General features: G+C 42.9%; 1 protein-coding gene and 1 long non-coding RNA gene across 2 annotated transcripts in view; one reads left to right on the top strand and one right to left on the bottom strand.

Moving 5' to 3' along the window:
• The window catches only part of CSMD1 (CUB and Sushi multiple domains 1), a 1,869,137-nt gene that overhangs the window by 653,656 nt on the left and 1,197,246 nt on the right, over positions 1–18,235 (bottom strand). The gene's annotated exons all lie outside the window — the stretch shown is intronic.
• LOC112659180 (uncharacterized) lies at positions 3,654–6,177 on the top strand. Its single transcript, XR_003136252.3, has 3 exons — positions 3,654–3,812; positions 4,518–4,600; positions 5,939–6,177. It is a non-coding gene; the product is annotated as an uncharacterized LOC112659180 (long non-coding RNA).

Raw genomic sequence — 18,235 nt, 5'->3', positions numbered from 1 at the left:
CAGTATGGCAAAAAAAAAAAAAAGAGAGAGAGAAAAAATAAACAGTATGGTAGTTCTTCAACAAATTAAAGATAAAATTACCTGTGATCGAGTGATTCTACTTCTGACCATATACCCAAAAGTATTGAAAGTAGAATTTCAAAGAGATATTTGTATCCTCATGTTCACAGGAGCCTTGTTCACAAGCCGAGGGATGGAAGCAATCCAAGTGCCCGTCGGTGGATGAATGGATAAACAAAATATGCTCCCTCCATTCAAGGGAATATTATTCAACCTTAAAAAGGAAGGGACTCCTGACACCTGCTATAATATGATGGACCTGGAAGACATTATACCCAATGAAATGGCCACTCAAGGAAGGTCAAATATTGTATGATTCCACTTGCATGAGGTAGCTAATCAAATTCTCAGAAGGGCCAGGGGAGGGGGGAATGGGGCACTGGTGTTCACGGGGGACAGGGACCCAGTCCAGGAAAATGAAGCAGTTGTGGAGATGGATAGTGGTGGGAGATGCACGAGGATGTGAACTGGACTTCACACGCCGACCTACCTACTTACGCGCAGCTAAATGGTAAATCTGATGTTTGCTTACCCAACCACAATTACAAATAGCAATCAAAAGGTAATGAAGCTGAATTCCTTTCTTTCAAAATAAAGGTGATCATAGGTTTGTGAATGTCCAATGGCTCTTCAGTGGCGTGATTGGCTTGGGCACCTCCTGCAGGGGCGGAGCGGCTGCAGGGCAGTGGTGAAGGAAACTCATTTTAAAAGGGAAGAAATGGAATCAGCTCCCTTGTAGTCTTGTGCATCGTACAAGTTAAAATACCCTGAATGATCAGCCTCTAGTCACAGAGAGGAAGCATGAACACATCATTTCAAATGTCAAATGGCATGTTTATCCAGAGCACCATCTGATAACGTCCCACTGGTTTTTCAAATAGCATTATTTCTTTTATTAAGACGCATGGGCCGAAGCAGGAGTCTTTGTACCCACAATTTTAACTATGCCATCTCCTGTGTTTTGACTCATGGAATCATAAAATAATTGAATCGACATCATCAAAATATCAGTAAGGCTACCGTGAGCAGCCATCGGAGCCTCTAATCCAAGAACCAGTGATGATGCTCCACACGCTCTAAGGCCACCAGAGAAATAGAATTTTAGCGCTACGGTGGGCCACCTTTCAGAAACCTGAAGGTGTTGTTGACTATTTGGCAAATCCTTCCAAGATGAGCTTTACTACCACCCACAGTGTAACTGCTGCTGTCTTTCAACCGCTTCTGCTTGTTGAGGGACACTCTGCCCCGTGTCGCCGTATGATGAAGCTTTCACGTTGGGAACGTTTAACCTCCAGGTATTAGAAGCCCACGCAGGTAGATGCCCTCCTCTACCTGCGTAGAGGACATGGGAACAAGACTTTCAATCCAGGTTCTGTCCCATTCGGTAGCCCTAAGCTCAGCCCTACGTCATCAATCCCGAGGCCCAGATATCTGCACTTTGAAATGGGAACCTTATTTGCGCCCAGAGGAAATGCCGCTCACGCTCTTAGAAGTGGGGCCAATAGTGTGTACCCAGCAAAGTGCACCGTAGGCCCAGCACCAGGGGCTCAGGGACCACCATGGCCGTGACCAGACTGCGCCAGGACTGTCAGACTTCACGACAGCAAATTTAATTCATCAGTATCTCTTTGTATAGGGGGATGGGCAAGACACGGGGGGTTATTTGAACACAAGACACACCTTTATGAAACCGTTTTTCCAGAATCTCCTATCACTTCTCCCATCTGTGTTCAGAGGAGGGGGATCTGTAGTCCAGGGGCTTCAAGCACATCTCACCAAGGCCCATTCCATCCCTCCTACTCTTCCGCCTTTGTTCCTCCCTTGCCGGTGAGACCCCTCCTTTGTTTGGAAATGGATCTACTTGGAAGGAGACCCTGTGGTCATTACACAGCTTCTAGTACTTGCATTCCCTGAAACAGCAATTCCACTAGAGAAGCGGAGACTGTGGCTTCCTCTTTGTGTTTTTGGCGACTGGACAGGTTAGATTGGAGGGGAGATATCTTAGGGCCCTGACTCAGTCTTTTCTCTGTATAGATAACTGAGCATCCTGATGTGTTCTCAGGCTCTTGGACAATTTAACGGGCAGGATTACCCGGCTCTGGGCCTGGCCACCACTGAGCATGGACAGAGCAAATCTCCGGGTGCTCCGCAGCAAAGAATTTCACCACGATACGTTTGCAGCTGCATTCTCCTTTAACTGATTGATTTTTACTGTGGCCGCATGTTAGAGGCCAGGATAACACTTGATAGCTTGTAGCCACCGATGAGATGAATGGCCTTGTGTGCGACAGGCTCCAGTACCTGCAAGTACGTGTTTCTGCTCCCTCATTCTCCAAAACGCCGTGATTTCCTTCTGAGGCATTGACCTTCTCTAGCATTTACCATCCTCATCAAAAGGCTCTGCCCTTTTTCCATTTTGTGGACCTAGAAACTTCTCCACTGTTCCACAGCGATAGAAGCAGCTAGGAGGTCACTCAGAGATGAAGCTTTTAACCGAATATTATGACATGTTCAAAAACAACCCTGTTCATATTATGCTGGATATTAAAAAAAAATATGCTAGAGGTGATAAGAGAAAGTGCTTTTAGCTATTATAATAGGTAAGAATAATTTATTGCTTCAAAGTCTCATTTCTTGCCAAGGGTGGCTGTTTTCTTTATCTTTTTAGGATGGAAAAATTATTTCAAACATAAACACAATTACAGATAAAAGGGTATTGAACCCACATGTACTCATCACTCAAGTGCAGTCATTACCAACTCATAGCTGTTCTTTTGTTTACCTATATCCTTCCCTCCCGCCCCAGGTGATTTTGAAGAAAACCTCAGACCGTAAATTCATGAGTCCATAAATATTTCAGTGTACATCTCTAAAAGATTAAGATGCTTTTTAAAAAAAAACAAATGACCGCAATATCATGATCACATGTAAATGCACAACAATCCCTTAGTATCATCAAATATCCAGTCAGGATTCAAATTCCTCTAATTATCTCATTTTTAAAAATAATTGCCCATTAGGATTCAAATAAGGTACAGCTATTATAATTGGTTTTTATGTCTCTGAAGTCTCTTTTAAAATTCTGTAGGTTCTCTTTTTGTTTCGTCCCTCCCCTTCCGCCCTATAATTTATTTAGTGAACAAAATGAGCAGTGTGTTGCGGAGTCCCACATGTAGACTCTGCTAATCATGGTTCTGTGCACATCTTGAGCGTGTCGCTCTGTCCTTTGGATGTCCTTTAAATTGTCAATCGGGTAAGGCCTTGATAAGATTCAGGTTTGATTCTCTGGTAAGGACTCTTCACAGATACATTTCGTGTTTCTAACAGGAAGCACATGATGTAGGGCTTGTCCTTCCTTTTGTGATTTTAGGAGCTATTGATGACCACTATGTAGGTCCATTATTTCATTAGGGGCAAAAACGTTTCTTCCAACCAGGCTAGATACGATCACAACCAGGTTCACTGATGCTGGGTTTCTGAATGTGAGCTGGGGAGTTACACGAATCAATATTAAATTTGGGTTGTGTCATTCAATGAATGTTAGGTCCTTCTGACAATCACTTAAAGTTTCTATTTCTCTCAGTATTCTGATGCGGAATGCTGTCATTGTCTCAGCCCCCCAGGCTGCTACTCTGAGGACTTCAGGAGATGAGGCTCACTTTGGTCCTTCAAAGATTGATTCTCAGAAACAAGGACTTAGATGCCCCGCATGTATGTGGTAATGATCCTGGGAAGCACAAGTAAGGGAATGGGTAAGTCCAACAAGAAGATGAGCGAGATGCTGATAATAATGATGGTGATGATGATGATGATGATGATGGTTGAAATAACCTTTATCTTCTGTATTTCCATCCCAGCCCCACAATTACTGCCCCTAGAGCTTATTATTTCTCCACAAATTTATCACTCTTTGTTTAAAAAAGTATATAAGCTCTTGGTCCCAACAACTTCTTTGAGTTTTCATTTTTCCTCTGAAGGATCCCATAAGCACATAAACATGTTAAATGAAATGTGTGTGCTTTTCTCCTGCTAATATGTCTTATGTCAGATTCATTTTCAGGCCTCAGTTATGGAATCTAAGAGGGTAGAGGGAAGTTCTTCCTCCCCTGGATTTATCATAGCCAATATGGGCTTAGTGCATTACTTCACTGTGGAAGGATAGTGTTTGGGGGGGTGGGTAGTGATAATACAGGGAAGGCTCTTTCTAGTGCTCTTGTAATATCATAGATTTTGAGTTCCAATTCACATTCTATTAATCATTTTAAAGTTAATAATTCAGTACCATGTAGAACACTCACAGTGCTGTCAAACACCACGTCTAGTTCCAAAACATTTCCGTCGTTTCAAAGTACAGCCCCCTACCCATGAAACGGTTTCTCTACATTCCCACGCTTTCCTCCTTCCCCTGGCAACCACCAGTCTGCATTCTCTCTCTCTCTCTCTCTCTCTCTCTACAGAGATAGACTCTTATTGGATGCCCGCCTGTGAAGGAAGGAGATAAAGGACCAGCAAATTTCAGTGGAATATGGAAAAAATGTTGGTAAGAGTTTGGGATTCACTAGCAAGTATGTTGATAGTCACACCTGGCCAAGGAAACTGAAACGTGCCCTGCTACAGGAGAATGCGTCATAACCCACATGGACGATAATAGGACTTGGTTAGATTCCCACTCTTCAGAATTTAACACGGGATTATTAAATGAGTACAGACCTCAGGTACACAATCTAAAGCTGCAAATATATATTGAGAGAAATTGCATGTTAGGGTCAGGACCATCCGGCCAGCACAAACCTAGGAGGCACAAAATATGGATGGGAGGAATTTTTTTATGAAGTGCAGAATTTACCCCACAGGGTACAGAGATGCAACAGGATCATCAGGAACAACAACAACAACAACATTCATGGAGAACCCATATTATAGACATGCAGGGCTTCCTTGATTTCTCACAACCTGGGAGTAGATTTCCACGCTCATCTCTGTTTTGTAAATGAGGGAATGAAGCCAACCTTGTTCGGCTCCGTGGAGGAACAACTGAGGTTTACGACCCATCAGCTGACTCCAAGCCCTTGCTCTTAATGAACTCTGCAGGTAGTTAAAGAGCAGTAGCAACATTATGGGAGGTGCAGAGTGTACACTGTCTAGATTTGTTTCAGACAAATTGTACCAGCTCACAGGAAACCCTCTTTTTCTTCTTCTTAAGTTCCTTGAGTGAGTCTCCATTCCTGGGGCCAGAAACACTTCACGGAGATGGATACCAACGGGGAAAGAGGGCCAGGGAGGACACAGCTCCCAGCGGGAGCCCCAGGCAGCCCCGAGTGAGGGTCTCCTGTGGTGGTTGCCTTGGGAACAGGAATCTCCAGGAGGAGATTAACTTTGTCATTTAGCAGATTTGCCTGAGGCCACCATGCAGGGCAAAAACTTGATAGAGAGCCACACTAATCTTTAGGAGAGCTTAACCTTTCGCTGAAATAACCTTCAGCAAGTCATTTAACCTCTGTGAATTCCAGGATCCCCGTCATTAAACTAGGAGGTTGACCTTCCAAGGAGTTTTCCAGCTGTACCTTTCAGTGACATAAAAAAAAAAAAAAAAAAAAGAAAAGAAAGGAAAAAAAAAAAAGCTAATTATACCGGTTCATGTAAATTCTCAGAATAGAAGTTTTGCCAAGAAAACAAAGAAAATCATAAACCCAATAGTGATAAATGGGCAATATTTCCTGGAAACGTGAAAACTTGGAGCCGTCCGTGTAGATGCTGACCTTAAGCTCTGGCAACCCACCATGGAAACCATGTCTTACTTGCCCTCATGTTTCAGATCCTTTTCATTTGCTTGTTTCAACTACATTAGATCCTAAGTTGATTTTTTTTTTTTTTTAAGATAAGAAAAACGGACAAAACGCACTGCCCGATGAAGTGAACCTCCAGGAATGAAAACTAAGAAACAAAACATGGAAGTGTCGGGATCCGGGTGGGAGTCCCAGGGATCATAAGAGAGGCCACGCATTCAGGTCCATCTTGCCTTACCTCTCATGGCTGTCCACAGAGTGACTCAAAATCATTTTGAAATTTGATGTAAAGTGAGAAATGGATCATAGATTTAATATTTATTGCTCACAATCCTGCTTCAGGTAGTAGAGAATTTTTAAGATCTACTTTTGCTCGAGTGTGTGAGCCCGTGCCTGTACGTATGGACACATGCAAAGGATAATGAAGAAACTCAGGAACATATACATGCTGTTGAGGATGAAGAATTTTAAGTGAGCTTGCTAGTGTTGGGTTCTAATGTAATAAAGTAATATTTAATAAAGATATTTAATTATTTAAGGTTATTGCACCACGGATCTACTGCTTACGACATGTAATTGATTCTCTGTGACCGTAAGGCTGCCGAGGGTGGAAGCTTCATCACACTCAGCCCCTAATTCCACATCCCCCGTGATACACATGGCTTCTGCTCCACTTACTCTATCCCTGTTACTCAGCAGATTAGTGGGGGCTGTCGGACAACATAAGAATGATTTTGCCTCTGACTTGAAACACCGGTAATACTGCTCAATCTAAGAGTGTTTTCTATAATAACCTGCCTAAGGCTGCTGGTGCTTCTTTGGTAGTGGGGTCTCCCAGGGCACTGCAATGCGGGGGGCGGGGTGGGGGGGCAGGTACACTGCCCCTGGTTTCTACTGTGAAAACACATCTGAAGCAGCTGCTGCTGCAGTAACAATAAGACACTCTTAAGCAATTTTACCTTTGCAGTTAGAGACAGGACTCTGATTACTCTGCTGAGCCCTGCAGAACAACCTTTGTTCTAGTTGTAAGAACAATCACTCCCCAGTGGTGCCTAGTGCAGGGGGAGGGAGGCACATTATGTCTTTTCTTCTCAGAGTAGGTGGTATGGGTATGAATGTGAGGGGAAAGTAGGAAATACGCTAGCAGTTCCAGCCCCGTGGGAACACAGCGCACCTGCATAACCCTTGCCTGTGAAGAGCATCCTCAGATGATACATTCACAGGTCAGGTGTCCCCGACACAGGGCACCTGTTAATTGGCACATCGCTGATGGTCCCTTCATGTTCTCTTGCCTGCTTTGGCTATTGAGCGACATCACTCAATAAGGATCCTAACTTGACTTACATCGAAATTAACTGACAAGCTTTAAAAAACACACATTGTCTAAATATTGACAGTCATTAATCCTAGGATTTGGTTTTAGAATGCATCTGGAAACCACTTACATCTGATTTTTTAAAAGATTATTTATTTATTTGAGAGAGGGAGCAAGGGAAGGAATAGAGAGAGGGAGACGCAGACTCCCCATTGAGCACAGAGCCTGGCAGGGAGCTCAGTCTCAGGACCCTGGGATCATGACTTGAGTTGAAATCCAGTCACTTAACCAACTGAGATACCAGTTACCCCAGGGATGGTTAACTGTGTGCGTCAACTTGACTGGGCTAAGGGAGGCCAGATGGCTGTTGAAATATTATTTTTGGGTGAGTCTATGAGAGTGCTTCTGAAAAAAATTAGTATTTGAATTAGTAGAGTAAGAAAACAACAACAATGAAAACCTCATCAATGCAGGTGAGCATCATCCAAGCCCTAACAGGGCCTGAAAGCTACAAAAGATTAGAGCAACTTGGCTTGTCGCTTGGGCTGGAAATCCATTTTGTCCTGTCCTCAGACATTGGCACTCCTGGCTTTCCTGAACAGTACGACACGTTTGTTCTTGGTTCTTGATTCTTCAGCAGATGGCAATTCATGGGACCTTGCTGTCCATGATCATGGGAGCCGATATCTATAATATATCTATCATCTCTCTGCTTTCAGCTCTATCTCTGTGGAGAACCCTGATATGCATGATACAATGTGTTCCTAAATGTGTTGACATGTACACGTTCATGTGTGCACCTGTGCTGATTGTATACAGCTATAGAGTAAAAGATAAGTTCTGCATTTTTTTTTAACTTTTTATTTATTTACGATAGTCACAGAGAGACAGAGAGGCAGAGACATAGGCAGAGGGAGAAGCAGACTCCATGCACCGGGAGCCCGACGTGGGATTCGATCCCGGGTCTCCAGGATTGTGCCCTGGGCCAAAGGCAGGCGCTAAACCGCTGCGCCACTAGGGATCCCAAGTTCTGCATTTTTTACACATAATTTTCATACTTAAAAAAAAATAATAAAAAATGTGAGTCAGGGCAGCCCCGGTGGCTCAGCGGTTTAGCGCCTGCCTTCGGCCCGGGGGTGTGATCCAGGAGACCTGGGATCGAGTCCCACGTCAGGCTCCCTGCATGGAGTCTGCTTCTCCCCCTGCCTGTGTCTCTGCCTCTCTCTCTCTCAATCTCTCTCTTGCTGTCATGAATAAATAAATAAAATCTTAAAAAAAAAATGTGAGTCAGAAGAGTCCAATTCAGCTCCCGAGTTTACCACTTATTCATCTCACTCCATGAACAGATTTTAACGTCCTAGTGTCCTGGTCTACTTAGCTGAGAAATGGTTTACCTCTTGGACAGGCTTGCTTTTGGTATTAGATATATGGGCACTAAAAAAAAAAAAAAAAAATCTTAGAAAAAGGACTAGCATAATGTTAGTCTTATATTATTGCAGATAAAATGCAAGCTCCTGGCTGATCTTGCAGAAAATTTATGATAATACTTTCTATAACTACTCATTTTGAGAATATGTATTAAGCCCCTAATCTGTATCCAGCCTTGTTCTAAGTACTGACAACACAATTGTAAGTAAAATAGGCAGAAATTCTTGCCCTCCCATAGCTTTCCTTCCAAGTCAAAGAGATAAACCAAAGACAAGTAAATGGGTAAAATACATAGGTTTTCAGTGGGATAAGTACTTAGGGTAATAATAATAATAATAATAATAATAATAGAAGAAAAATATAAAGAGCTACTTTGCAGTGGGTATGTATGAAACCAGCTCAATAATACACACCTTGTGTGTCAAGCACTGCGTGCAGTCTACATACAGTACACCATTTTAAGACTCAACCCCCCTCCCACGCCACTGCATCTGTATGTATTCATAAAAATATTTAGGATGAAAAAAAGATATTTATGATGGTTCACACTAGATGCATCATCTTCTACATGTATTAATACAACTTGCCTTTCCACCAACATTCTGAGGAAACAAAACTTGGGAGCATCCCATCATTCACTAATGAAAGAGGTTCATAGGGTAAATGACGTGTTCTTCAGGTGATGGACTACTTCCTAGCAGTTAAAGACAACAACAGAAATGTTCCTCATTCTAAGGTCAGATAAGAAATTCAGACCCAGTGCATCTGCCCCGTATTCCCCGGCCGTCACCCCTGCCCTGTAGCCCGTTACCCCTGCCCAGGCCAGTGGTCTGGCTCTGGCAGAGCCAGCCCTCCTCTGGCCCGAGGCCCTGCACCTGCAGGTTTCTCAGGAGGGGAGCTGTGGGGAAACACACAGTCAGCCCCACATCGGCAAGCTTTGAATTCACCTCTACGGGTTCCTACGGTGACCTTGGACGCCTACCTTGGACGCCTACCCATCCTCATGGGCAGTGGCAACCGTATGAACAGCCCTGTCACGGGGGGTCTCTATCTCCAAAATGAATGGAGGAACAGGGCGAGAAGTGCTCTGGGTCATAGCAGGGTGTTCTCTATGAAGCACTGTGTGGGATGATCACCCCAGACCTTTCCTCCCAGGATCCGATTCTCTGAATTACTTGTGTTAAATAATATGACCTTCCATTGGATGGGGACAGGGACTGCTGCTTTAATAAAAATTGCATTTCCCGTGTGTGGCTGTCCTTATCACAAACAATGGCTATCTATAGAAATAATCATTGATTTTTTTTTGCTCTCTAGCGATAAGCCGATTAGTGGTAATGACCTGTGTGTTTATCTCTGGTGTGATTTTCTTCCATAAGAAAAAATATCAGCTTGCCGTGAACCTAATTTTCTTAATTTGACCTTCTAAATCTCATCCCTCATGGAAAATTGTTTTTTTTTTTCCTTTTTTAATTTGTAGAACTATTTTAGGAAAAAAAAGTTAGATTTTACCATTAAATGGAGGAGTTACACTAGAATTTTTAAATGACATCATTTTGTTGTGCCTGTGGCCATACCCTCTCTATGGCTTCTAATATATTTCACTTACACTGTTCCAGATTTCTTTTTCCCAACATCCTTGTACAGAATGGTACATTTCCCCTTAAGTCAATTCAAAATGCTGCCAATACAACATGCCCTCTTGCTTACTAAGATTTTCCTAAGCTACTTTGGATGCCCCACAATCTTTTTACACTGTCCAGGAAAATCCATGAGTGTTTCTTCTCTTCAGGTCTCTGACTTCCAATTTTAGGCAGTGATATTTAATAAAGATTCTTGGCCAACATTCACCTCACCTCCTATATTTGCATGACAGCATTTGAAATCAAAGGAGAAAATTAAAAAAAAAAAAAGTAGCTGAGATGGTAGTCTTGAAACTAAAGACACATAATCCATTTAGTGTCACGCCAGCCAAATAGTTAATCTTTGCAAAGTGAGACTTTCCTTGCACTCTGATGTTGCTTCTTAATACTACAGGTAGATGACTGTCGAGGGAAATTTTTATCAGAAACAGCTAAACGACCTGCAAGAGCTTGCAGAACACTGTGACAAACTAATGAGGAGCAGGTGAGCCATTTCTCCCTTGCTGGTATTTATGCGTTTCAAACATGAAGGTAAATGATTACTATAGTCTCTTTCCATTACCATCATACAGACACTAACGTACACATTTATTTATTAAACACATTTTGTGGCTATGTGTACCAAAATGTTGCCTCTTTTGTTCTCTGAGTTCAATAAATATAGAAGGAATTTTGATAAAGTTGTCAATTTTACAGTTTCAAAACAAGATCACTGAGGATGTTCAGGGCAGTGAACCTAGTGTCTACAGGATGCTTTAGTGGTGGGTACAGGTTGTTATACATTTGGCCAAACTCATAGGATGTTCCACACCAAGAATGAACTCTAACAAGGATCATGGGTGATGATGATGTGTCAGTGTAGGTTCATCAGTTATAACCAAGGTTCCATCTTGTGGGGGATATTGATAGCGGGGGCTCGTGCACATGCAGGAACAGGGGGTACATGGGAAGTCTCATTTTGCTCACTATTGCTGTGAACCTAAACCTGCTCTAACATAATAATGGATTTTTAAAGAGAGGGAGAGAGACAGAGAGACAGTGAGACAGAGAGAGACAGAGAGAGTCCTACAAGGAAAAATGAATCCCATACTTACAAGTAGAAAACAGTCTTAGGTGTTTTTCCCTGTTTTGTTCACATTTCAATACATCTTACAATGTGCACACACAGGGCCTGGCCTTTGATAACTGCATATTCTTGTCATAAAATATGCATGGTGGATATCACAAGTTTTATTTCTTTCAAACTTGCGTTGAAGTCATACTTGAAGTTAATACCTATACCGAATGCATTATTTAAATCTGAATTTTGATCATGACGATCAGAAATGCAAGTATCAATCTTTCAGACAAAGATGAATAAGCAGCCCCCTTTCTGGAACTGTATGCTCAGTTGCGGGAAGGGAGCAAAACACTCTCAGATGAGACTAGCCACTCAGCACGAGCTTTGAGAAAACGAGCCTTAGATAATGTGATAGAGCAAGGTCAGACTTTGAATTCACAAGATGGTACAAAAGACGTGCTAGTCTGGTCATCAATGCTAATGCCAAAGGGAGATTCAAGTGGCATTAATGAAGACAGTCAATGGGAATGGGGTGGACATTCTAAAACACGGTTGATGTGCTGGTGTGATGATGCTGTCTTTCTCTTTATGTAAAATATATATTGAAAAAAAAAAAAAGAAGGACACCTGGGTAGCTCAGTGGTTGAGCATCTGCCTTCAGCTCAGGGCATGATCCCCCAGTCCCCGGATCGAGTCCCACATCAGGCTCCCTGCATGGAGCCTGCTTCTCCCTCTGCCTATGTCTCTGCCTCTCTCTCTGTCTCTCATAAATAAATAAATAAAATCTTTAAAAAACTAAAATAGATATTGGTAAGTGATGCTTACCAATTACCAATGACATTAATATCCTATGTTCTAAAAATCTGTAAAGCCTCTGTAATTCTCCCTCTGGCCTTGGATAGTGGACGTATAAGCAGACACAAGAGGCACGTTCAAACTTGTTCAGATTAAAAATTTCCATAGATACATTTTATTATAGTGTAATTATATTTTTGTATAAATATATATATTTCAGGGTTCCCTGGGTGGCGCAGCAGTTTAGCGCCTGCCTTTGGCCCAGGGCGTGATCCTGGAGACTCGGGATCGAATCCCACATCGGGCTCCCGGTGCATGGAGCCTGCTTCTCCCTCTGCCTGTGTCTCTGCCTCTCTCTCTCTCTCTCTCTGTGTGACTATCATAAATAAATAAATAAATAAATAAATAAATAAATAAATAAATAAATTTAAAAAAAATAAAAAATATATATATATTTCACAGATATAAAGGAAATATATATGATATAATTCACTTAAATAGATTTAATCTCGGAAGAGTGGGAACATACTCTACAGTTATTTATTTATTTATTTATTTATTTATTTATTTATTTATTTAATGTTTTTATTTAGATAAAAGTTAATTTTAAGGCTTTTTCCATCTATATTGGTGACTGATCACACTTAAAACTGCAGGCATTTAGGTGATGTTTTGATGCGTGTGCATACATTGTGAAATGACTGTCGCGGTCTAGCTACCTGACACATCCATCATCTCAGAGCATTAAGTGTGTGTGTTAAGGACCCTGGAGATCTACTCTCTTAGGAAGTTCCAGGTGCACGACACCTATTATTAACTAGAGTCACTGTAGCTGTAGAGCTTATTCATACACAGGTAAGAGTTTGTCCCCTTTGATCAATATACCCCATTTCTCCACCCCTAGCTCCTGGCAAACACCATTCTACTCTCTGTTACTAAGAGAATCACTGTTTAAAATCTTTTTTTTTTTTTTTTTTTTTAGATCACGCGGATAGTTGAGGTCATGCACAGGTGCTAGGTGACGTCTTGTGGTGGTTTGACTCGCTCTCCCTGATGACCAGTGCTGCTGAGCACCTTTTCCCACACCTCCAGTTGGTTTGGACATTTTCCAAAGGCATTTGCTTTTTCTTCTGTGTGATCCAATCTGTGTAGGAACTCTCTTGCATGGGTGCCCGGTGGTACCTTGAGTAGATGTCTGACTCTTGGTTTCAGCTCAGAGTGTGATCTTGGGTGGTGAGATGGAGCCCCGCATCACACTCTCAGCGCTGAGTCAGCTCCAGTCGTCTCCCCCTCTGTCCCGCCTCCCCTGGCTCCTGCTCACTCATGCTCTCTCAAAGATAAGCAAATAAATCTTAATAAAAAAGAAAAGAAAAGAAAAGATAAGAAAAGAAAGAAAAGAAAAGAAAAGAAAAGAAAAGAAAGAAAAGAAAAGAAAAGAAGAAAAAAGAAAAGAAAAGAAATAAAAGAAAAGAAAGAAAAAGAAAGGAAGAAAGAAAAGAAGAAAGAAAGAAAGAAGAAAGAAAGAAAGAAAGAAAGAAAGAAAGAAAGAAAGAAGAAAGAAAAGAAGAAAGAAAGAAAGAAAGAAAGAAAGAAAGAAAGAAAGAAGAAAGAAAGAAGGAAGGAAGGAAGGAAGGAAGGAAGGAAGGAAGGAAGGAAGGAAGGAAGGAAGAAAGAAGTAAAGAGAAAGAAAGAAAGAAAGAAAGAAAGAAAGAAAGAAAGAAAGAAAGAAAGAAAGAAAGAAAGAAAGAAAGAAAGAAGGAACTTCTTGCATTTTTTAGGTCAGTCATTGTTTTCTTCATCGCCAGAATTTCAGTTTGGTTCTTTTTTTATGTTTTTTTTTTTTTTTTTATGTCTCTGCTGAACTGCTCATTTTTTTCTTGTGTTGTTTTCCTAATTCCATTGGAGGGCTTATCCCTGTCTCCTCCAGCTCACTAAGCTTCTTCATAATGATTATTTGAATCCTCCGTCAGTCCATTCATACATCTCCAACTGCTTTGAGGTTGTTACTGGACGTGTATTATCTGTGTGGCGGCGTCATCTTTCTCTGATTCTCTGTGCCCTGGAGTCTTGCACAGGCGTCCCGTGCTTGCAGAAGCCTCTTCTTTTCCAGACTTTGAGGACTGGCTTCCTCGAGGAGAGAGTTCACTTGCCAGGGCTGCTCGCTGGAGCCTACTGTGGCTCCATGGGTATGTGGGGAGCACGCTGTCCCACCTGTTTAAATAGCTCTGGTCTATGGTGTCACCAACTGCACGCTGCTTGCTTGGGAGCAAGAGCTGTGGGGCACACTTGGTGTCTGGGGGAGCTGTTGGGGACCTCAGCAGCGCCCCCAGGTCCAGCGATGAGGGACTAGAGCAAGTGTCGGGAGTCCGTGGTGATGGGGCCAGTCGTGAGCATGCACTTGACTGCAGGGTCGCCTGCAAGGGTGTGCCTGATGGTGGGGGCTGGCTGCGGGCGTGCATGGGGCAAGGCCCGGGGCAGTGGCCTGGGCCCAGCAGGCACGTCGGTGGTATCTGGGCTGTGCGCCAGGCTGTGGTGCCTGAAGCAGGACTGATGGGCCTCCGGGCTGGGCTCAGCACTGAGGAGCCTGCAAAGAAAAAAGTGCGTGGAGACGACAGGGGTGGGCAGCCCGTCTTCTGGGTGCTCAAGCCAGGGTGCACGGCGCCAGGTCATCGTTGGCCCAGCAGGCCCGGGGCAGGGGCACAGTCCCTCCTGCCGGGGGCAGTGGGGCAGTCTCGCCTGTCTTCATTCCTGGCCATGTCCAGACACCCCGGTGCCAGGGCCCCCAGCAGTGTAAGTGGGGAGGGCAGCCCTGTCGTGTGGAGTCCAGGAGGCCGGCGTCTCCAGTTGCCTGTTCCCCCCCGCCCAAGGCCAGGGCACCTGCAGCTGCCCTCCCCACTCCCTCGGCCGGGTTCGCCAGGCTCCTGTCTCCACTGCGTGGCCAGGCCTACGTGCACCTGTCCCGGGCCCACCTGGGAGGTGGGGGGTGCTGCGACCTGTGTGTGCGTGGGTTTGGGGGGTGGCGGGCCAGGGCCGGGCTCTCCTATCCGGCATCTACCTCTTGCTGACGGGGCTCCTCGATTTGAAGTTGCAAACAATTCGGTAGCTGCAGCCTCCGAGGCGGCCCGGGCCCAGGACGCAGCCCTCCGGCTCCTGTCACCCTGGAGCCCCGTCTGCGCTGCCACACCGCTCGCCGGACGCCTGGTCCCGTGTGCGGAAATCTCAGCTGGCTGCCAGGCACCAGGCTGCAGCCGTCAGAGCGAACACGCTTGCTGAGTCTGCAGCCCCGGGTCAGATGGACGGACGGCCCAGCTCCTGTACCGTGAGCCCGCGCCTGGAGGGTCATATTAACTTTAAATTATTTACATTAATTTTACAAAGTTAATGAATGCAAACTTTAATGCCTGCAAGGCCCCATATTTCTTCTTTCCCTTTCTTCCTACTGTCTTTGCTCATCACCTCAGGAAAGGCACAGGCCGAGCCTGGAGAAGGTTCTAGAACTCTCTGCACAGCAGCCCAGGGAAGAGGGGCAGGCAGGAAATGAGACGCATGACAGAGTCTTAACATCTGGAGGAAGAGGAGTGTCTGAAATCAGATCAACAAGTACCATCAGGGTACTTCATGGACGCTCGGACACCGCCAGGCGTGGAGCGCAGAGCGCGGGCAAGCACAGAGCCGTCGCGGCCAAATCCGTGATCCTCCCTGGGGAGATAACTGTGTGCAAACAAGCTCATCTTGGATCCAATGTAATAAAGTGGAGCTTCAGTCAACGGAACGGGAAAAGACTGTGATGTTTATTGCAGAGATATATTTTTATTGTTAGTGGAAGTAGGATTTATTATCTTTGTGTTTTCCCCTAGCTGTGTTTAAGCTAATCTTTTTTGAGCGTGACTTTAAGTTTGCTACCCATACACTTCCTATTCATCATCTGTATAACACAACTCAATATCTAGACGAAACAAAGAACATGACATTTATTCCTTACTATAGCTAGAACAACTGAAATTTCTGTGGGCTCTCGATTACTTGTGGGTTTTTTTGGTTCAAATTTTCAACTCTTGTCACTTAAACTCTAGCCCAAATACCACGAAGGGCTTCATCTCTCTGTTCCTTGAATACTTGTTGCTAAGAAAATTATATGAACGTTCAAAACTATAAGCTTCCAGCCTAGAACTAATCAGATTAAAAATAGCTAATGAAATAAAACCTGAAGAGTAATCCCTGAAGAATCATTTGAGTTAAAACTTTATTTCACAAGAAATGACTCTGAAAATAGAGTTTCCTAGGCAAAGAAAATTGCAAATCATATCAGGGATTTGAAAAAGGCATTTTGAAAGGACCCTGGTGCAATGTGTATTATTAAGTTTTAAGTTATTGATCCATACTTATCAAGACAATAGCAATAGGTTTCGTAACCAGGTGAGATCAAGGTATAATGTTAAAATATTTTCAATTTTCTTAGCAACAAATACTGTGGACATTTTACACCAGGGGGTGATTCAGAGAAGTAGATACGCTGAAGAATCTCAGGAGGTAAATAATGCTGACTGTAGTCTTTAAGTAATAATGACTTTTTCTCTAAAAAACGAGAGAAAAACTAATCCGAAATTCTGCATTATCTTCGTTACATTTGTAATTAAAATTCCGTTGGACTCTTCTGGGTATCATTGAATGAACCAATGAAATAGAAAGGGATTTGCAAAGCATAGAGCCACTTACAAAATGCTCCTTTGTCACAGATTGAACAAATGCAACAAAGGTAGTAAGTTTCATTGAACTTATTTTTTTTTTTTATGATTTTAGTTCTCCATAGTAACTGCCCTTTCAAAAACTTTCAATAATGACTTTAATGACTACAGTGGCATCCTTGCTTCATGTCCTGGTTCAGAGCATTTCTACACATTAAAAAGCATTATAAACCAAGTGGGATTTTTCTAAGAAACATTTACCCAGAAAGTACAAAAAATAAACTTAAATAAATATATTTAACATTCTAAGAAAAACAATAACCCTATCACCTATTTTGCAATAAGGATTGAATTTGTGGGAAGCCTAAATTGGCTAAGCTTCCTCAACTAAGGTCATCATAGGTAGGGAGCCATTCATTTGTAGTACAGACCCTTTCCTCCTCATCAACAGTAAGAGTCCAGAAGTTGGTTGTGCTGGATGAAGCTCTTCTACTTTTATCAAACACAAAGATTTTGGTTTTAAATATTGATTTTGAGTTATCCTCAATATGGCATTTTCCCCACACTATTGCACATAGTTTTCTTCTTTTCGAGGTGCTGGGTCTGCTGCAGGCGGCAATTGTCCGTTATTATTCTCTCTTGGAAAACTGGTGTTGGTCACCATAAAAAACTTAAAAAAACTGAAACTGAGGAAACTGCAATTCTGACAATCTACTGGGTAGCATCAGGGCCTCTTACAGGCTGCTTTTAATCAGGATATGAAAGACTGGTCCAAAGCAATCTTGAGGATTAAAAAAATAATAATAATCCATATTTGTTTGCTGAGATCTCTCTTTCTTGGTATTATTCTTTCTCTCTAATCAGTGGGAAATATCATATGATCCCTATTTTCGGTTTACTTCCAAGAAAGTAGTGAGAAAACTCATTCATACTGAAGAATAAGTGGAAACTTTCACGACTTGCAGAGATTGTGCTTTATAAGCCAAAATGTTAAACCCAGACTTAGTCCTTGGTATGAGGTTTTTAGACGTTAGGAACTGGTAGGAGAAGCATCTCGAGAATGGTCCTCTTGGAACAGCCCTCCCAATCTTAGTGTGAAGCTAAAATGACATGTGATAGCACTGTCAATAGAGGTAAAATAGGGGTCACAGGTGGGACCACCTAGGTAATTTAAAATTTCCTAGCAGGCACATTAAAGTTCAAAAAAATCTTTAAAATGATAAAAATATGATTTTAAGATATAATGACTTTTACAGTAATATTTCTTTTCCATAGTGCCTTTAACCCTAGTGTATTTTACACCTGCAGCTCACCTCCATTTAGACAAGCCCCATGTGGCTGGCGGTTTCCACATCAGGCAGCGCAAGCTGAAGGGGTCGTCTACGGTACAAGGCAGTGCTGGTCAAGAGCCGTGTGACTGGGATGGAGACAGAGCAGTTCCCATAGAAGCTCTCAGAAGCAGG

This window comes from Canis lupus, chromosome 16, assembly GCF_003254725.2.
Source record: "Canis lupus dingo isolate Sandy chromosome 16, ASM325472v2, whole genome shotgun sequence".
Lineage (NCBI taxonomy): Eukaryota > Metazoa > Chordata > Mammalia > Carnivora > Canidae > Canis > Canis lupus.
The sequence above is the reverse complement of the archived record's forward strand: the minus strand, read 5'-3'. Positions and strand labels throughout refer to the sequence as shown.